The 15,406-nt window shown below is 42.7% G+C and overlaps 1 protein-coding gene across 2 annotated transcripts in view; it reads left to right on the top strand.

Annotated features, from left to right (window-relative positions):
- Positions 1–15,406, top strand: part of LOC311228541 (bromo adjacent homology domain-containing 1 protein) — a 76,074-nt gene that overhangs the window by 42,042 nt on the left and 18,626 nt on the right. The window lies entirely within an intron of this gene.

The raw sequence follows: 15,406 nt of genomic DNA, 5'->3' as shown, positions 1-15,406 counted from the left end.
CAGGGAACATAATGTCAAATAATATTCTCCATCTGCTCAATATATAGGCCTACCTTGCCCTGTTTGTTGGTCTTCTTTCTATTTAATTTTTTTTACCAGCACCATCTCCGTGGAAGAGCCAACATGAAAGTTTCTATAAAGGTGTGTAAAAGCGACTCTGTAATAAGACATTAATTACACGCGAGGGACGACCGACGTGTGATTGCATTATTAGGCTTTTAATTATCTGTTTGATCGGCTGCATAATTGGTGTTTAGCCTTTACTGCGATGTTTGTCATTTCATTTCCAATACTAGGCCTATAGCGTTTGGTCTTCCTGTTGAAAAAAAGGGTTTGGATTGGGGTGAAACTTTTATTGTCGGGCTCGGCAGTTTGCTATAAATATTGATATGTTGTGTTGATGGGACGTGTTTTCATTGAGAACACGGTCTTGTCTGTATGTCTGGTGGGACGAGATTCTGAAGACGGTAGACCTGGAAATGTAACCGAAAATGTCTGAACTGACTCATGATCAATAAGGGATGAAATATGCTTTCTACATTATTGTCGACTTTCATCTGGCGGGATTGTGTGTCCCGTTTCTCTTTCTTTCACGTGCAACTGTTTCAGACTGTAGTGTTTAAAAGTCCGTTTCAGGTTATTTAGGCTCATCAGACAATAGCACCGCATATAACATAGATTGGACTTTTTGGGGGAAGTTATCATGGGACGCTCGGGTGTTAATTGATCGGATCATGAACATAAAGTAAATTGATCACGTGTTTTCACCAATTAGAGAAGGAGAGCACATTCGATATAAGGTGATTGATGTCCCGTGAAACGTGAAATTAATTCAGAGAATTTCTAGGCTAATGTGCTTAGAGAGAGACTGCCCTGAGATGTAAGGATAGGCCTTTCAGCGTTCCCGCAGATCTCCCCCCATCTGAAAAATATCTCCACCATTGAAAAGTTAAAGAGCATGCATGACAATTAATAGGGGCCTTATTGTTCCCCCAAAACAAACAAATAGGGCAATTAAAGTAGGACTGTTCAAAGAAGAGCCCCATATGAATGCAAAATATATTGGAACTGATAATTAGATGGGGACTGAGACCAAACCTTAGCTGTACCCAGATGTCATGGATTATTGCAGTTGTGTGTGCTATATACAGTAAATATTGTGTGTGTGTGTATGCAGATCCATGTCTGCATGTATAGCCTATATGATCGGTACCATGCAAGGCTTATTACTTCAGGCATCACCAATACTGTATGATTGGTGATCTACAGATATCATCAGCAGCAATAATCCACACACACACTGCTACAACACATTCAATATGGCTATATACAGGGCTAGTTTTTATAGACTGACTGTAACAGTGAGCTTGTGTGCAAATGTGGATTTGCACGTTTCTTTTATGGCGTTAGGACTCATTTAGCTCCCATTTCTCATATTCGACTTAAAGGTAAAAAATACACTTAAGTCATATTATTGTCTTTTTCAACCGCTCAGCCTAATATTGTGAGCTTGACGTTGTGGTTTTTGATTAATGACAACTTTGTAGACACTCTTAACAGCATCCATAGGGTGATTTTATGGGGATACAAGCACATTTTCTGGTTCATGAGTACAACAACATCGCCTAGATCTCCTTTTGATGTAAAAGCTCAAGGTTTGATTCAAGTCTTCAAGTCGAGTTTTCAATTGATCGCCGATGGAGGAGCGCCTGGGGCTTTTGTCTTCTGACAGAACCACAGATCAGAGTGTTGGTTCTGGTTTCTAGCTGTTGGGAGAGAGTTGTTTATGTTTTGCAAATATTTGATTGAACTGTCTAAAGAATAATTTTGATTCCCCTTCTGCTTTAGGGGGTATTTTTAAAGCAGGGAAACTCTGAATGTCGAGTTTGAAACAGCCAATGTAATTTCCTTTCCTCTAGGATAGTTCAGTATTAGCGCACAGCACTGCCTCAACCTCTCCACCCCGCACTAAAATCCCCCCCCCCCTCCAAAAAAAAGATAAACGTACCCCATAATATGTGCACGAGTCAAGAGAAGATGGCTACTGTGTGGCGCTAGCAAGGAAAGGATTAGTGATGCACCGATGTGAAAATTGTGGCCGATACCGATAACCGATATTAATATTGCTGTTCTGGCCGATACCGATATTTACCGATGTCGATATCTCTGTATAGAAAACACTTTTTTATGATAATCAAATAAAGAGCTATTTTCCAAAACGCATTTTTTTTTTTTTTTTTTTTTTTTTTTTTAACTTTTGTAACTTATTTTCAGAAATGACAGATATTTTGAAACTATTTAACACTTTGGGTGCCGGGAACCGTCTTTAGACGTCATTCCCGGCCATGCTCAAGTTGCCGGAGGACGCTTTACGTCGTCCTTATATCAATATTTCAAAAATCTGCGATCGGATTCATATGTCCCCTCCGCTGGCCTGAGATCCACCAGCAGGACCCACTGAGCTCTCTGGCGGTTCAGGAGCGCCATCTGGTGGCCGATCGGCGCAATCGCTTAAACAGCATGTGCCATAGAGGTTGTGCTAGACGTCCGTATTGCTTCCGGCCACTCGGTACATGTCCCGTGACTCTGGCTCGTCACGCTACATAGCGATCGATTGCCAATAACTCGATAAACAACATGATTTGGACATATATACCATTATACAAGCTGGAGATGGACCGGGTAAATCGCCATCCCATAATGATAGAATTTCTACTCTACGATGATCGCCCAACGGCGTGCGGAGACTGGGGTGAGTTTGAGCGTGTAACGTTACCGTCTTCGATACTAACTGCTATTATCAACATTTGACCCACATTAGATGATTGGTATAACGCTGCCCACGGAATTATAAACGCCCCCTCGCCCATCCGGTCAACATCAGATGACGTGTAGTAACTTCTAGAAGTACGTCTAGTTGGAATTTTTTATATCGCGCTGATTGCCATCAAACTGTATTTCATCATCAATATAATGCATTTGGGGCTATATATCACGTTCTGGAGAAAGCTGCAGAAAGAGATGAAAACATACTTATACATTAGACCATACTTTACTATGAATATGTGAATGAAAAAGTTTAACGTTGCTACACAATGAACAATACATATAGGACTTTGAATGGGCCCTAATAATGGCAATGTAGCAATAGAATTTAAAAAGTTATAGCCCTGCAAAGAAGGGGACTTTCTCCATAGACAAATAGCGCTGGCAATCTATGGTATATCATGAATTTAACCTTAGGCAGCCAAAGTGTTAAGGCCAAAACATGTATATATAAAAAAAATAATAATAATATTAAAAAAAAAAAGAAAATATAAAAGTAAAACTTGGATGCACCACGATGGCTCTTCAGTAGCAGCACTACAGTAAGTCTAGAACATTATCGCTTCCACAACATTCTGGAATGTTCTGGATGAAGTCATAGCGGCACAGGGATGCTAGAACATTACCGCTGCCACAACATTCTGGAATGTTCTGGATAGGGCTGACCTTCGAAGCTTTTTTTGGCAATCAAAGCTTCGGGGCCGAGCTTCGATTTTAATTCGAAGCTTCGGATTTTTTTTTTTTTTCTTTTTTTTTATCTTATGTTGTGGGACTTGTACAGCACTTTCGTAAACGTTGTTGTTTTTAAATGTGCTCTATAAATAAAGTGGGTTGGATTAATTAATTAAGTAGCCCCTTTCGTGACTGACGCATCCAACAAGGTTTCACTCGGCTGTGTGATTTAATTCAAGGTGGATCGCTGTTGTCGTTTTAACAACTTCAGATTTCATGGGAACTACCAATCCCCCAAATCAAGAATGTTTAAGATGAATGAAGTAAGATTTTGATTATTTTAAATATGGCCTGTGTAGACTAAACTATGCACAGAATTATGTCAGTCTACAAGGTCCGGATTCTACATGGTCCGGCAATGTAGACCTTGTAGACTCCACTACAGACCAATTATCAGTGAATGTTCATGCATTTTTAAGAAGGGCAACTTCCACAAAAAAACAAAGAACTCACCAAAACATCTCAGTAGCACCTTATCTAAATGTTATATTTCATATATGGAGATTCATATTTATTTATGTATTGCATGCATTTCTACATTTTATTTCCTATTTTGTTTATTCATCCCAGTATCTTTCTTTCTTATGTGTGGAATTCTACAAGGTGCGCGCACACACACACACACACACACACACACACACACCTACACACACACACACACACACACACACACACACACACACACACACTTACATTTAGTCATTTAGCTGACGCTTTTATCCAAAGCGACTTACAAGTTCTGTACGACAAGACAGCAAGAAGGGTACAACTCTATCAGCTGAGTAACAATGTTCATCAAAGTGTTGCGTGTTACAGTGTAGGTTAGTTTATTAGGACAAGTGCATGACAGTAAGGTTAGTCACGGTTAGATTTTTTTTTTTTTCTTTTTTATCATTTCAGATAATGGTTGAAGAAGTGAGTCTTTAGTCGACGGCGAAAGATTGGACGGGATTCGGCTGTCCTAACTGGGATGGGTAGTTCACACACACACACACACACACACACACACACACACACACACACACACACACACACACACACCTACACACACACACAAATCGAAGTAATTTTTTTTTTTTTTTTTTTTTTTTAACTTCGATTTTTTTTTTAATGTTCGAAGCTTGTGCCATCGAATCGAACGTTCGAAGCTTCGAAGCATTTAAGACAGCCCTAGTTCTGGATGAAGTCATAGCGGAACATTCTAGAACATCGAACATCCTGGCATTACATCAAGATGTCTGATAGTGGCAGCTAGAGCTGCCGCGATAACCGCATTACCGCGGTATCGCTGTTGCATCACGCTCACCGCAGAGTTAGGCTGAATACCGCGTCACCGCTGTTTTTTATCATAATAATAAAGTTGGCTTGCGGCTTGCGGCTCTGCAGATATACCCTACTCGGTTGCAAGCGACCCTATTGGTCCAGCCTGGCTCTGCGGCTCTGCAGATACCCCCTACTCGACGCCTCTGAACGAAAACAGAACGCCGCCATCTTTACTGCCTCGCTAAGGATGCATTTCATTCAGGATTTGTTTGCGACAGAACCAAGTGCAATAAACAAAAAAGAATGGATTCACTGTGTATTCTGCCTTATTTATTGATGAAACAAAACCGACATCAACCCAATTTACCACCGAGCGGAGAGTTTAGTGTCACAACAAGATCGCTGATGTGTTAAGTTTGTTGTTGTTATCCGATATACACGAGAGGTAACGTTAAACCCGGGTTTGCTTGGTAGAATACACAATGAGAGGTAACGTTAGCTTTGGCAGAATAGACGCAACGAGAGTCTGGTTAATGTTGTTATTGATTGATTGATTGAAACTGTGTTAAACTCTGGCTTGCTGCAAGCCCTCGGACATCTATGCCCACGGAGCTTTCAGTGTACACAAGCGAGCAGCGGCGGCCCCGCCTGCATCCCCATTCCCCAAACGGAGTAGTACCTGGCTGCAGTGGAAAAGGAACGAAGTACCAGGTGCCTAAAGCGGGTCGAGTCGAGTAGGTAATATGCAGTGGAAAAGCGCCATTAGACTAGAGGCAGGCTATAAGAGTAGACTACTAAAAAAAAAAAAATGCATTCAAACTTTTTTATTTTTTTTGTGCGCACTGTGCGGTAATTACCGCGGCGGTAGGAAATATTGCGCAAATTCGTGCGGTAAGGAAAATATCAATACCGCGGCAGCTCTAGTGGCAGCCATTCCAAGACGATGGTGGAGGAGGAGCCAACACCCGCGGCAGAGGGCCAAGACAGGCCCAGAGAGCGCAAGTTGACGGCCGCGGCTCAAGAACTGAAGGATGAGCAAAGGACAAAGGTTGCACAGCGGTTCGATAAGTGCAAGGAAAGATGGCAGAAGGTGCTGCGGGAAGCTGAGAACTGGGTGCTGGGTACCCCGGGCGTACTTACACACATCACTACAGTAGGCAATGCCCTTAATAAGCTGGAGGCGGCCTATGATGCTTGGAGCGCCTGAAAGTAACGCACGGCGCACCATCGACCGCTGCACCCGAGACAGAGATACTTGCAAAGAGACTGTTCGAGGCAACAAAGCCTAGAGATTACGGGCTGAAAGAAGCAGACGGGATCGAGAGCGGGTCGGTAGCCTCAGGCAGGACAGGCATCAGTTCTCGCCACAGTAACTCCTCCGCATCAAGCAGAAGAATCTCCGCCGCTGACGTGGCGGCTAGACAAGCCATCGTAGACGGCTTGCGAGTGCAAGAGGAGCACAGTGAAGCAATCCGGAAACTGGTAGCCGAAGAGGCACAGTTAAAGGCACAAGTGGATGCTGACAACGCGGAAAGAAAGGCCAGACAAGAGGCCGAAAACGCGGAAAGAAAGGTCAAACAAGAGGCCGAAAGCGTGGAAAGACAAGGAGCGCTAGAGGCTAAACGCAGAGAAGGAGCGCTAGTGGTAGCCGAGCTGGAGCTACGGGCAGCTCGAGCAGCCAGCCAACGTGACTACCCAGCTGGAGACAGACCGGCGCCACTGCAAGCCCACTCAACCCCAAGGCAGGCACCTCAGAGGGCTCCACGAGAGCAAGAGGGTCAAAGGCAGGAAGCACTTCAGACACTAGACGCTGAAGCTGCACAAAGAAAAGCCAACGAAGAGGCTGAAACCGCGGAAAGAAAGGTTCAGCAGGATGCTGAAGCCGCGGACAGACAAAGAGTGCTAGAAGCTGCACAGAGAAAGGTTCAGCAGGATGCTGAAGCCGCGGAAAGACAAAGAGTGCTAGAAGCTGCACAGAGAAAGGTTCAGCAGGATGCTGAAACCGCAGAAGTAGTAGAAGAAGAAGAAGAAGAAGAAGAAGTAAAGCGATTGGAAACTAGGAAGACGCTAAGGGCTGCCACGGCACGACCGCAAGTATACGATCAGCCCAAAGGTGCAGCTCAAGCAGCCAGCCAAAGTGGCTACCCAGCTGGAGAAATAAAGGTGTCGCAAGAGCGAGGCGTCGCTGTGAAAGAGGAAGTCACGTCTCAGGCAAGCGTAGGGCAGCACCATTTTTCACGGCCAGCTGCAGCACCACCACGGCAACCCCAACTGCAAGCTGCACCACAAGCAAGGCAAGACCGGTACCAGGCGCCACTGCCAGCGGCAGCACAACCAAGGCAAAACCAGCAGCGGTCGCCACTGCTAGCTGTAGCAGAACCAAGGCAAGAAGACAGATGTATCGCACTCCTTGATACACAAAGTGACACAACCTTGATCCGCGAAATGACAGCAAAGGCTCTCAACACAAAGGGTGAACCAGGTCAGCTAAAGATCTCGACAATAAGTGAAGGGCACGATGTCGGTAGAACACCGATCAAGGAAGTTGCGTTACCTGCAGATGACATAAAGATGCTGGAGCCTGACGTTGCTGAAAGAGCGTCAGAGGCCACCCCCATCCCCCAAGAGGATCTAAGGTTCCAGTCGAAAATGGAACGCATCAAGCAAAGCACAGAGTCTACACAATGGAGGTATGTGGCGTCGGAAGAGAATCCAGCCGACCATGCCTCAAGAGGTCTCACAGCAGAGCCACTGATAGCCTCTAACTGGGTCACCGGCCCAGACTTGCTTTGGCATAAAGGGTTACCAAGTGGAGAAGGCAAGGTGGGAGAGATCGCAAGCGACAACCCTGAACTTAGGAAGGCCCAGGTGCTCACCACACGGGTGAAAGAAGTCTGGCCGCTGCTAGAGCGCGTACACAAGTTCTCAGACTGGTCCAGACTGGTGAAAGCTATCGCCCGACTCCAGCGCCATGTGAAAGAAAGGAAAGGTCACCAGCCAAAGTCCTGTGAAGCCACCAGTCTAGAGGAAAGGAGAGAAGCGGAGCTAACCATAATCAAGATGGTGCAAGAAGCCACCTTTTCACAAGACATACAGGTACTCCAGAGTCACCAGGAGACACCAGCCAAGGGCAGAGCCACTAAGCTGCACCGGTTAGGTCCATTCCTGGATGACCAAGGCGTCCTCAGAGTTGGCGGCCGCCTAACGCATGCCGCCTTACAATACATTTTTTTTTTAAATAGCTGTCCATATCGGCCCTATCTTGATATCGGACCGATACCGATGTGTAAAAAAAAAAACGGCCATAGAACGTGAAGGAGAGGAACCGACGAGAGGAACCAACGAGAAGAAGAAGGGAGGGACTCTTATTGTTTTGATTTTGATTTGAGAAGACATTTTATTTCCACTCGGCTGATATATCGTGCATCACTAGAAAGGATGGAACACTATTACAATATAATCTTTGCTCTAGGCTTGGGCGGTATGACGGTATTACGGTATACCAGGGTATTTAGAAATCCCGACGGTATTGAAAATCAATACCGTCAAAACCGTCAAAATCACAGATGCGCTTCAGTTTCTATTATAGTGAAACAGAGTTTTGAGTGTAGTGCACACACGCGCCAGCAGAGGGCGAGACCAGTGCTCACTAGTGGAGCGAGTGGGTCACAACTAGGGCTGGGCGATATGACGATATTATATAAATATCGGGTACAGTTCATTAACGATACACTTTTTAAACGTATCGTGGATATCGTGATGTTTTGCCCAAGAGGCTTGTGTCGCGTCAATCTGGTCCACACGTTGACACTTTTGAACAGCGCCGCCCCACACACACACTACTGCATCAAAAGTTACTACTTATGATAACAAAGGCATTCGTTTTGTGGCATTAACGTTATATAGTTACACTTTCAATAACATCAGCGTATTTACATAGCAACGACCGAGGTCGACCTAGATATAGCAAGCATTAGCCGTTCATATCTCAGCCCGTGCTGACTCCGTTGTGCCCATTCTGCGGTCTGTTAATAACGTTTTCAATCAGACAGATGTATGGAAAGGCTTTTATTATAACATCCGTTGCAGTAAAATCATTATGCCTCCAGTCGTTTAGTCATTCTGCGGAGCTAAAAGCTAAACGTCGGCCACGGCGAGCTACCGCTGCCATTGTTGTTGTCATTGAGCTCTCCAATGGCGGAAGTAAAAAATGAATATGCGCTTGCCGATTGGTGCTAAGAACAGCAGGGCGGGTGCAAGCGATGTGACGTAATTGGCAGACGCGACTGTCAATCAAAATTATTCTGTTTGCCGTCTGAATGAATGAAAACGTTATTAACAGATTGCAGCATGGGTACAATACAGTACAGCTCAATACAACAACAGTCAACAGTGGACTGGAGGATGCAGACCAGAGAAAGACTTTCGTCTTGTTTACATCAGGGTCCCCCATTTTCAATTCATAATATTTCATATCTAAATCATATAATATCTCATTGCTAAATATATGCAATATATAATCTAATAATCCAATAATCTAAATCTAATATATAATATAAAAATGCTAAATGCATGGGTATTTTATTTTGTCTTTAATGTTAGCTTGCAAACTCAAATACTGTCTTGGTAAGCCTCATAATGAATTGTTTGGGGAAAAAAAGAAAAACATCGTGATGCGTATCGTGTATCGCCAAAAGGTCAGAAAATATCGTGATATCATATTTAGGCCATATCGCCCAGCCCTAGTCACAACGGTGTTCACGTTTTACGGTAATGTTTAGGGATGGGAATCGAAAACCGGTTCCGGTTCCTAATTGGCCGATGCCTGGAACCGTGTGGCTCCCGTGACTTTCAATTCCCTTATCGCTGCCAGGTTTTTCCTACAGTTGCGCAATAACGTTAGCATGTAGCCATGGCAGACTCTATTTGATTCCTTAAGGGCTCGAAATTGCCTGGGTTTTGATAATATGCTCCCGAAATGCTCCCGCTGTTTGGCTACTTCTATGTGCAGTGAAAACTACTTGAATGCTTTAGAACCTAGTCATTGATTTAGTTCAGGGTGAGCTCAAATTAGCCGCGGAGCTAACGCTAGGTAACGTGAGCTAACGCTATTTAATCAAGCTCACAAAGAGAGATAAACAGCTGACAGCGGATAGTACAGGTACAAATACAATAAAACAGCAGGTGGGGGCTGTTGTGTAAACCTTGTACTCTTTAGTTCACATATAATAAGAGGCGGAGTGTTTGTTTACAAGTCTGTACACTGTAAGCCAGGAAGTACCGAGGTGGTGCAACATACAAATGTGTCCGTGTAGCAACACAAGCCAATACCTTATAGGACAGGGGCCCGGGGAGGGAGCTCTGTGTGTGTGTGTGTGTGTGTGTGTGTGTGTGTGTGTGTGTGAGACAGAAGTCAGAGGAATAACGACCTGTTATTCAATAGATTAAATTAGTTTAAGAATAAAAAAATAAATACATTTTAAGAGAATCTCAAATACATTATTTTATTTAAGTGTAGGCTATAGTTAATGTTTTATTTTTTACATTTTTTGTATTTTTCTGACATGGGGGCTCAACAATAAATGACAATCAGAAATGTCAAGTTGCATGTTGTTATTCTAACCAGCTTAGACCCCTACGCTCTGCATCTTCTGGCCGCCTCAGACCTACTCCTATCCAAGCTCCGGGAGGGTCATCAAAGAGAAGTCGCCTATTCTCAGTCCTTGCCCCACAATGGTGGAATGAACTACCCACCCCAGTTAGGACAGCCGAATCACGTCCAATCTTTCGCCGTCGACTAAAGACGCACTTCTTCAACCATTATCTGAATAATAAAAAAAAAAATCTAACCCTAACTAACCGTACTGTCATGCACTTGTCCTAATAAACTAACCTACACTGTAGCACTCAACACTTTGATGAACATTGTTGCTCAGCTGATAGAGTTGTGCCCTTCCTGATGGCTTGTCGTACAGAACTTGTAAGTCGCTTTGGATAAAAGCGTCAGCTAAATGACTAAATGTAAATGTAAATGTAGTTCTGTTGCATTTCCAATTTATTTATGTAAATTATAAATTGATCAGGTATCGATAAGGGTATCGATAAAGAATCGAATCGATAAGCAGAATCGATAATGGAATCATATCGATAAAATCCTATCAATTCCCATCCCTAGTAATGTTGCGACAGTGCTGTGAAAATACCGTAAAGCGTTGTGACGAGAGTTGGTGTGTGTTGTTGTGGTGCACTGGTGGAGCAAGCAAATAATCTGTCTCTTATTATATGTGAACTAAAGAGTACAAGGTTTACACAACAGCCCCCACCCGCTTTTTTATTGTATTTGTACCGTCCTGTACTATCCGCTGTCAGCTGTTTATCTCTCTCTGTGAGCTTAATTAACTAGCGTTAGCTCACGTTAACTAGCGTTAGCTCTGCGGCTAATCTTAGATTACCCTGAACTAAATCAATGACTAGGTTATAAAGCATTCGAGTAGTTTTCACTGCACATAGAAGTAGCCAAACAGCGGGAGCATTTCGGGAGCATATGACCAAAACCCAGGCAATTTCGAGCCCTTAAGGAATCAAATAGTCTGCCATGGCTAGGCTACATGCTAACGCTAACGGCGCGGGCTTCTGACTACCATTCTGAGAGCTAACAATGATTTGTTTACTTGGTAACACAGGTTGCTCCCCCCCCCCCCCCGCTGATGAAAATGAAAGTCATACCGTCATATACCGTATACCGGGGTATTATGTCATCACGGTATGACGGTGTGAAAAAAATGATACCGCCCAAGCCTACTTTGCTCTACAATATACAATTCCCATTCAATCAAATAGCCTACCCCAAGTTTCTTAACCTTTTTACTGGACATCTCTGAAGTGTGTCACTGCGACTTAGAGTTTGGTGTCTCTAGTTTTGAGGTTAAAGGGGAGAGTTCACAGCTACTGGCTGGAGTGTCCTGGGTAAAACTAAATACATCTTAAATCAGAAATCACTGTACACTCTGTATTGCACACTCATTGTACCCTACCTGTCTTATTGTGTTGACGTTTGGGGAAATACATATAAAACCAACCTACAAAAGATATGCACACTGCAAAAAATTGCTATACGGATTGCACATCATGCTGGTTATAGAGATCATACCAATTGTTTATTTGTTAAAAGTCAAACTCTGAAATTTTAAGATTTGGTTAAATTCAAAACTGCACAATTCATGTTTAAAGTAACATGTGTGATATTGATAGAGTATAGGTAACCACTACTAGTAGTAGTAGGTTGGTCACTCACTACTACTGTAGATACTATATCTGTACATATTCCTTACCTACTCTTACTACTTAGACCGAACACTGTACATCTGATTAGCATTATTACATTTACATTTACATTTAGTCATTTAGCTGACGCTTTTATCCAAAGCGACTTACAAGTTCTGTACGACAAGTCATCAGGAAGGGCACAACTCTATCAGCTGAGTAACAATGTTCATAAAGTGTTGAGTGCTACAGTGTAGGTTAGTTTATTAGGACAAGTGCATGACAGTAAAGTTAGTTAGGGTTAGATTTTTTTAAGTTTTTTTTTAAATTCAGATAATGGTTGAAGAAGTGCGTCTTTAGTCGACGGCGAAAGATTGGATGGGTTTCGGCTGTCCTAACTGGGGTGGGTAGTTCATTCCACCATTGTGGGGCAAGGACTGAGAATAGGCAACTTCTCTTTGATGACCCTCCCGGAGCTTGGATAGGAGTAGGTCTGAGGCGGCCAGAAGATGCAGAGCGTAGGGGTCTTGCGGGTGTGTAGTTAGAGACCATTGACCGGAGGTAGGCGGGAGCGGTTCCCTTTGCCGCACGGTATGCCAGGTCGAGGGCCTTGAAGCTGATTCGTGCAGCAATGGGGAGCCAGTGCAGGTCCCTAAGAAGTGGGGTGACATGGGACGACTTCGGTAGGTTTGAGATCAGGCGGGCCGCTGCGTTCTGAATGAACGTTTATATACTCCAGTTTAATCACCTGTACATTGTATATTGCTATTGCACTTTACTGTTACATTTGCACTCTGGTTGGATGCAAAACTTAATTTCTTTGTACTGTACTGTAATGACAATACATTTGAACCTAATCTAAATGGCGAGGACATTTTTGTTCTGTGTGTATATACAAAGCAGCAGCATTGCTGAAAGTTGTGTGTATATAAAAAGCAGCAGTATTGCTGAAAGTTGTTGTGTATATAAATCAAGTCGCTAAGCTTTGTTAAACTGGCATGTTAGACATGTTACATGGTATCGGATTTTAGTATCATGGAAATTCTCTGATACCAATATTCTATTTTAGCCTGGTATCGGACCAATACTCTCCACACACACACACACACACACACACACACACACACACACACACACACACACTCACTCACTCACTCACTCACTCACTCACTCACTCACTCACTCACTCACTCACTCACTCACTCACTCACTCACTCACTCACTCACTCACTCACTCACTCACTCACTCACTCACTCACTCACTCACTCACTCACTCACTCACTCACTCACTCACTCACTCACTCACTCACTCACTCACTCACTCACTCACTCACTCACTCACTCACCCACTCACTCACCCACCCACCCACCCACCCACCCACCCACCCACCCACCCACCCACTCACCCACCCACCCACCCACTAACCCACCCACCCACCCACCCACCCACCCACCCACCCACCCACCCACCCACCCCAGTTAGGACAGCCGAATCCCGTCCAATCTTTCGCCGTCGACTAAAGACGCACTTCTTCAACCATTATCTGAAATAAAATTAAATTAAAAAATAAATAAAAATCTAACCCTAACTAACCTTACTGTCATGCACTTGTCCTAATAAACTAACCTACACTGTAACACGCAACACTTTGATGAATATTGTTACTCAGCTGATAGAGTTGTATCCTTCCTGATGACCTGTTGTACAGAACTTGTAAGTCGCTTTGGATAAAAGCGTCAGCTAAATGACTAAATGTAAATGTGAATGTAAATGCCTTGTAGAATTCCACACATAAGAAAGAAAGATACTGGGATGAATAAACAAAATAGGAAATAAAATGTAGAAATGCATGCAATACATAAATAAATATGAATCTCCATATATGAAATAGAACATTTAGATAAGGTGCTACTGAGATGTTTTGGTGAGTTCTTTGTTTTTTTGTGGAAGTAGCCCTTCTTCAAAATGCATGAACATTCACTGATAATTGGTCTGTAGTGGAGTCTACAAGGTCTACATTGCCGGACCATGTAGAATCCGGACCTTGTAGACTGACATAATTCTGTGCATAGTAGTTTAGTCTACACAGGCCATATTTCAAATAATCAAAATCTTACTTCATTCATCTTAAACATTCTTGATTTGGGGGATTGGTAGTTCCCATGAAATCTGAAGTTGTTCAAATGACAACAGCGATCCACCTTGAATTAAATCACACAGCCGTGTTGGCTGCGTCACAGTCACGAAAGGGGCTACTTAATTCATTAATCCAATCCACTTTATTTATAGAGCACATTTAAAAACAACAAAGTTTACTAAAGTGCTGTACAAGTCCCACAACATAAGATAAAAAAAAGAAAAAAAATTATAAAAAGAAAATAAATGAATTAAATTTTTTTTAATTCGAAGCTTCGAATTAAAACCGAAGCTCGGCCCCGAAGCGTCGATTGCCAAAAAAAAATTCAAAGGTCAGCCCTAGCCAACACACAGTGAGCGCTTTGATTGATTGGTTGCTCTATTCTGATATGTTGTTGTGGGCGGAGACTGGTGTCATGGAGCTACACAGTTTGGACAGAGGAAGTTTATTTCTGTTGTCTTTCAAACAAAGGTCTTGGAGCACCGGGTAACTTTGAGTAGTCATCAACTTATCTTCCGTTTAGATGAGAATGATGAGCCATGCCTTACCATTCTACCACTCTACCACTCTACCACTCTACCAATCTACCACTCTACCATTCTACTAGAGCCATATGAAATCCGTTTTATTATTTTCCAAATTCCATTTTATTTTTTCCCAAATTCCGTTTTAATATTTCAGAATTCTGTATTTAGCTTTTTATGCTCATTTTACCATCAGAAATAGTGTCTAATAAGTGGGAATGAATAAATGTCCACAATTGAATATGATATAACAGTCCATTTAATGTTTTTAAGTGCTACAACTCAGAAATACAGTTACATTTTACACAATACTTTTCAAATAATATTGTGACAAAATAAAAATACACATTTCAAGTGTAAACAATAGATACAGCTAGCTACTACTGACATTATCACAATGACAATGTCAGTAGCCTAGCTATATCTATTATATTGTGATGAAATATAGTAATGCATAATTAGGCACCTTTAGTTTAGTTTATTTCGTTTATAAAGGACAGTGTATAATGACAATCGTTTGCATTAAACAAATGGATGAGTGCACCAGATTTAGCAAGAAGCTATCATTTCCATCTATAGTCCTATGTACTGTAACGTTTCATAGCTATTTAAGTTTATTTAGATTATAAAGGGCAGTGTATAATGACAATCGTTTGCAT

The sequence above is a fragment of the Notolepis coatsorum genome (assembly GCF_963971535.1).
Source record: "Notolepis coatsorum genome assembly, chromosome: 5".
NCBI lineage: Eukaryota > Metazoa > Chordata > Actinopteri > Aulopiformes > Paralepididae > Notolepis > Notolepis coatsorum.
The sequence above is the reverse complement of the archived record's forward strand: the minus strand, read 5'-3'. Positions and strand labels throughout refer to the sequence as shown.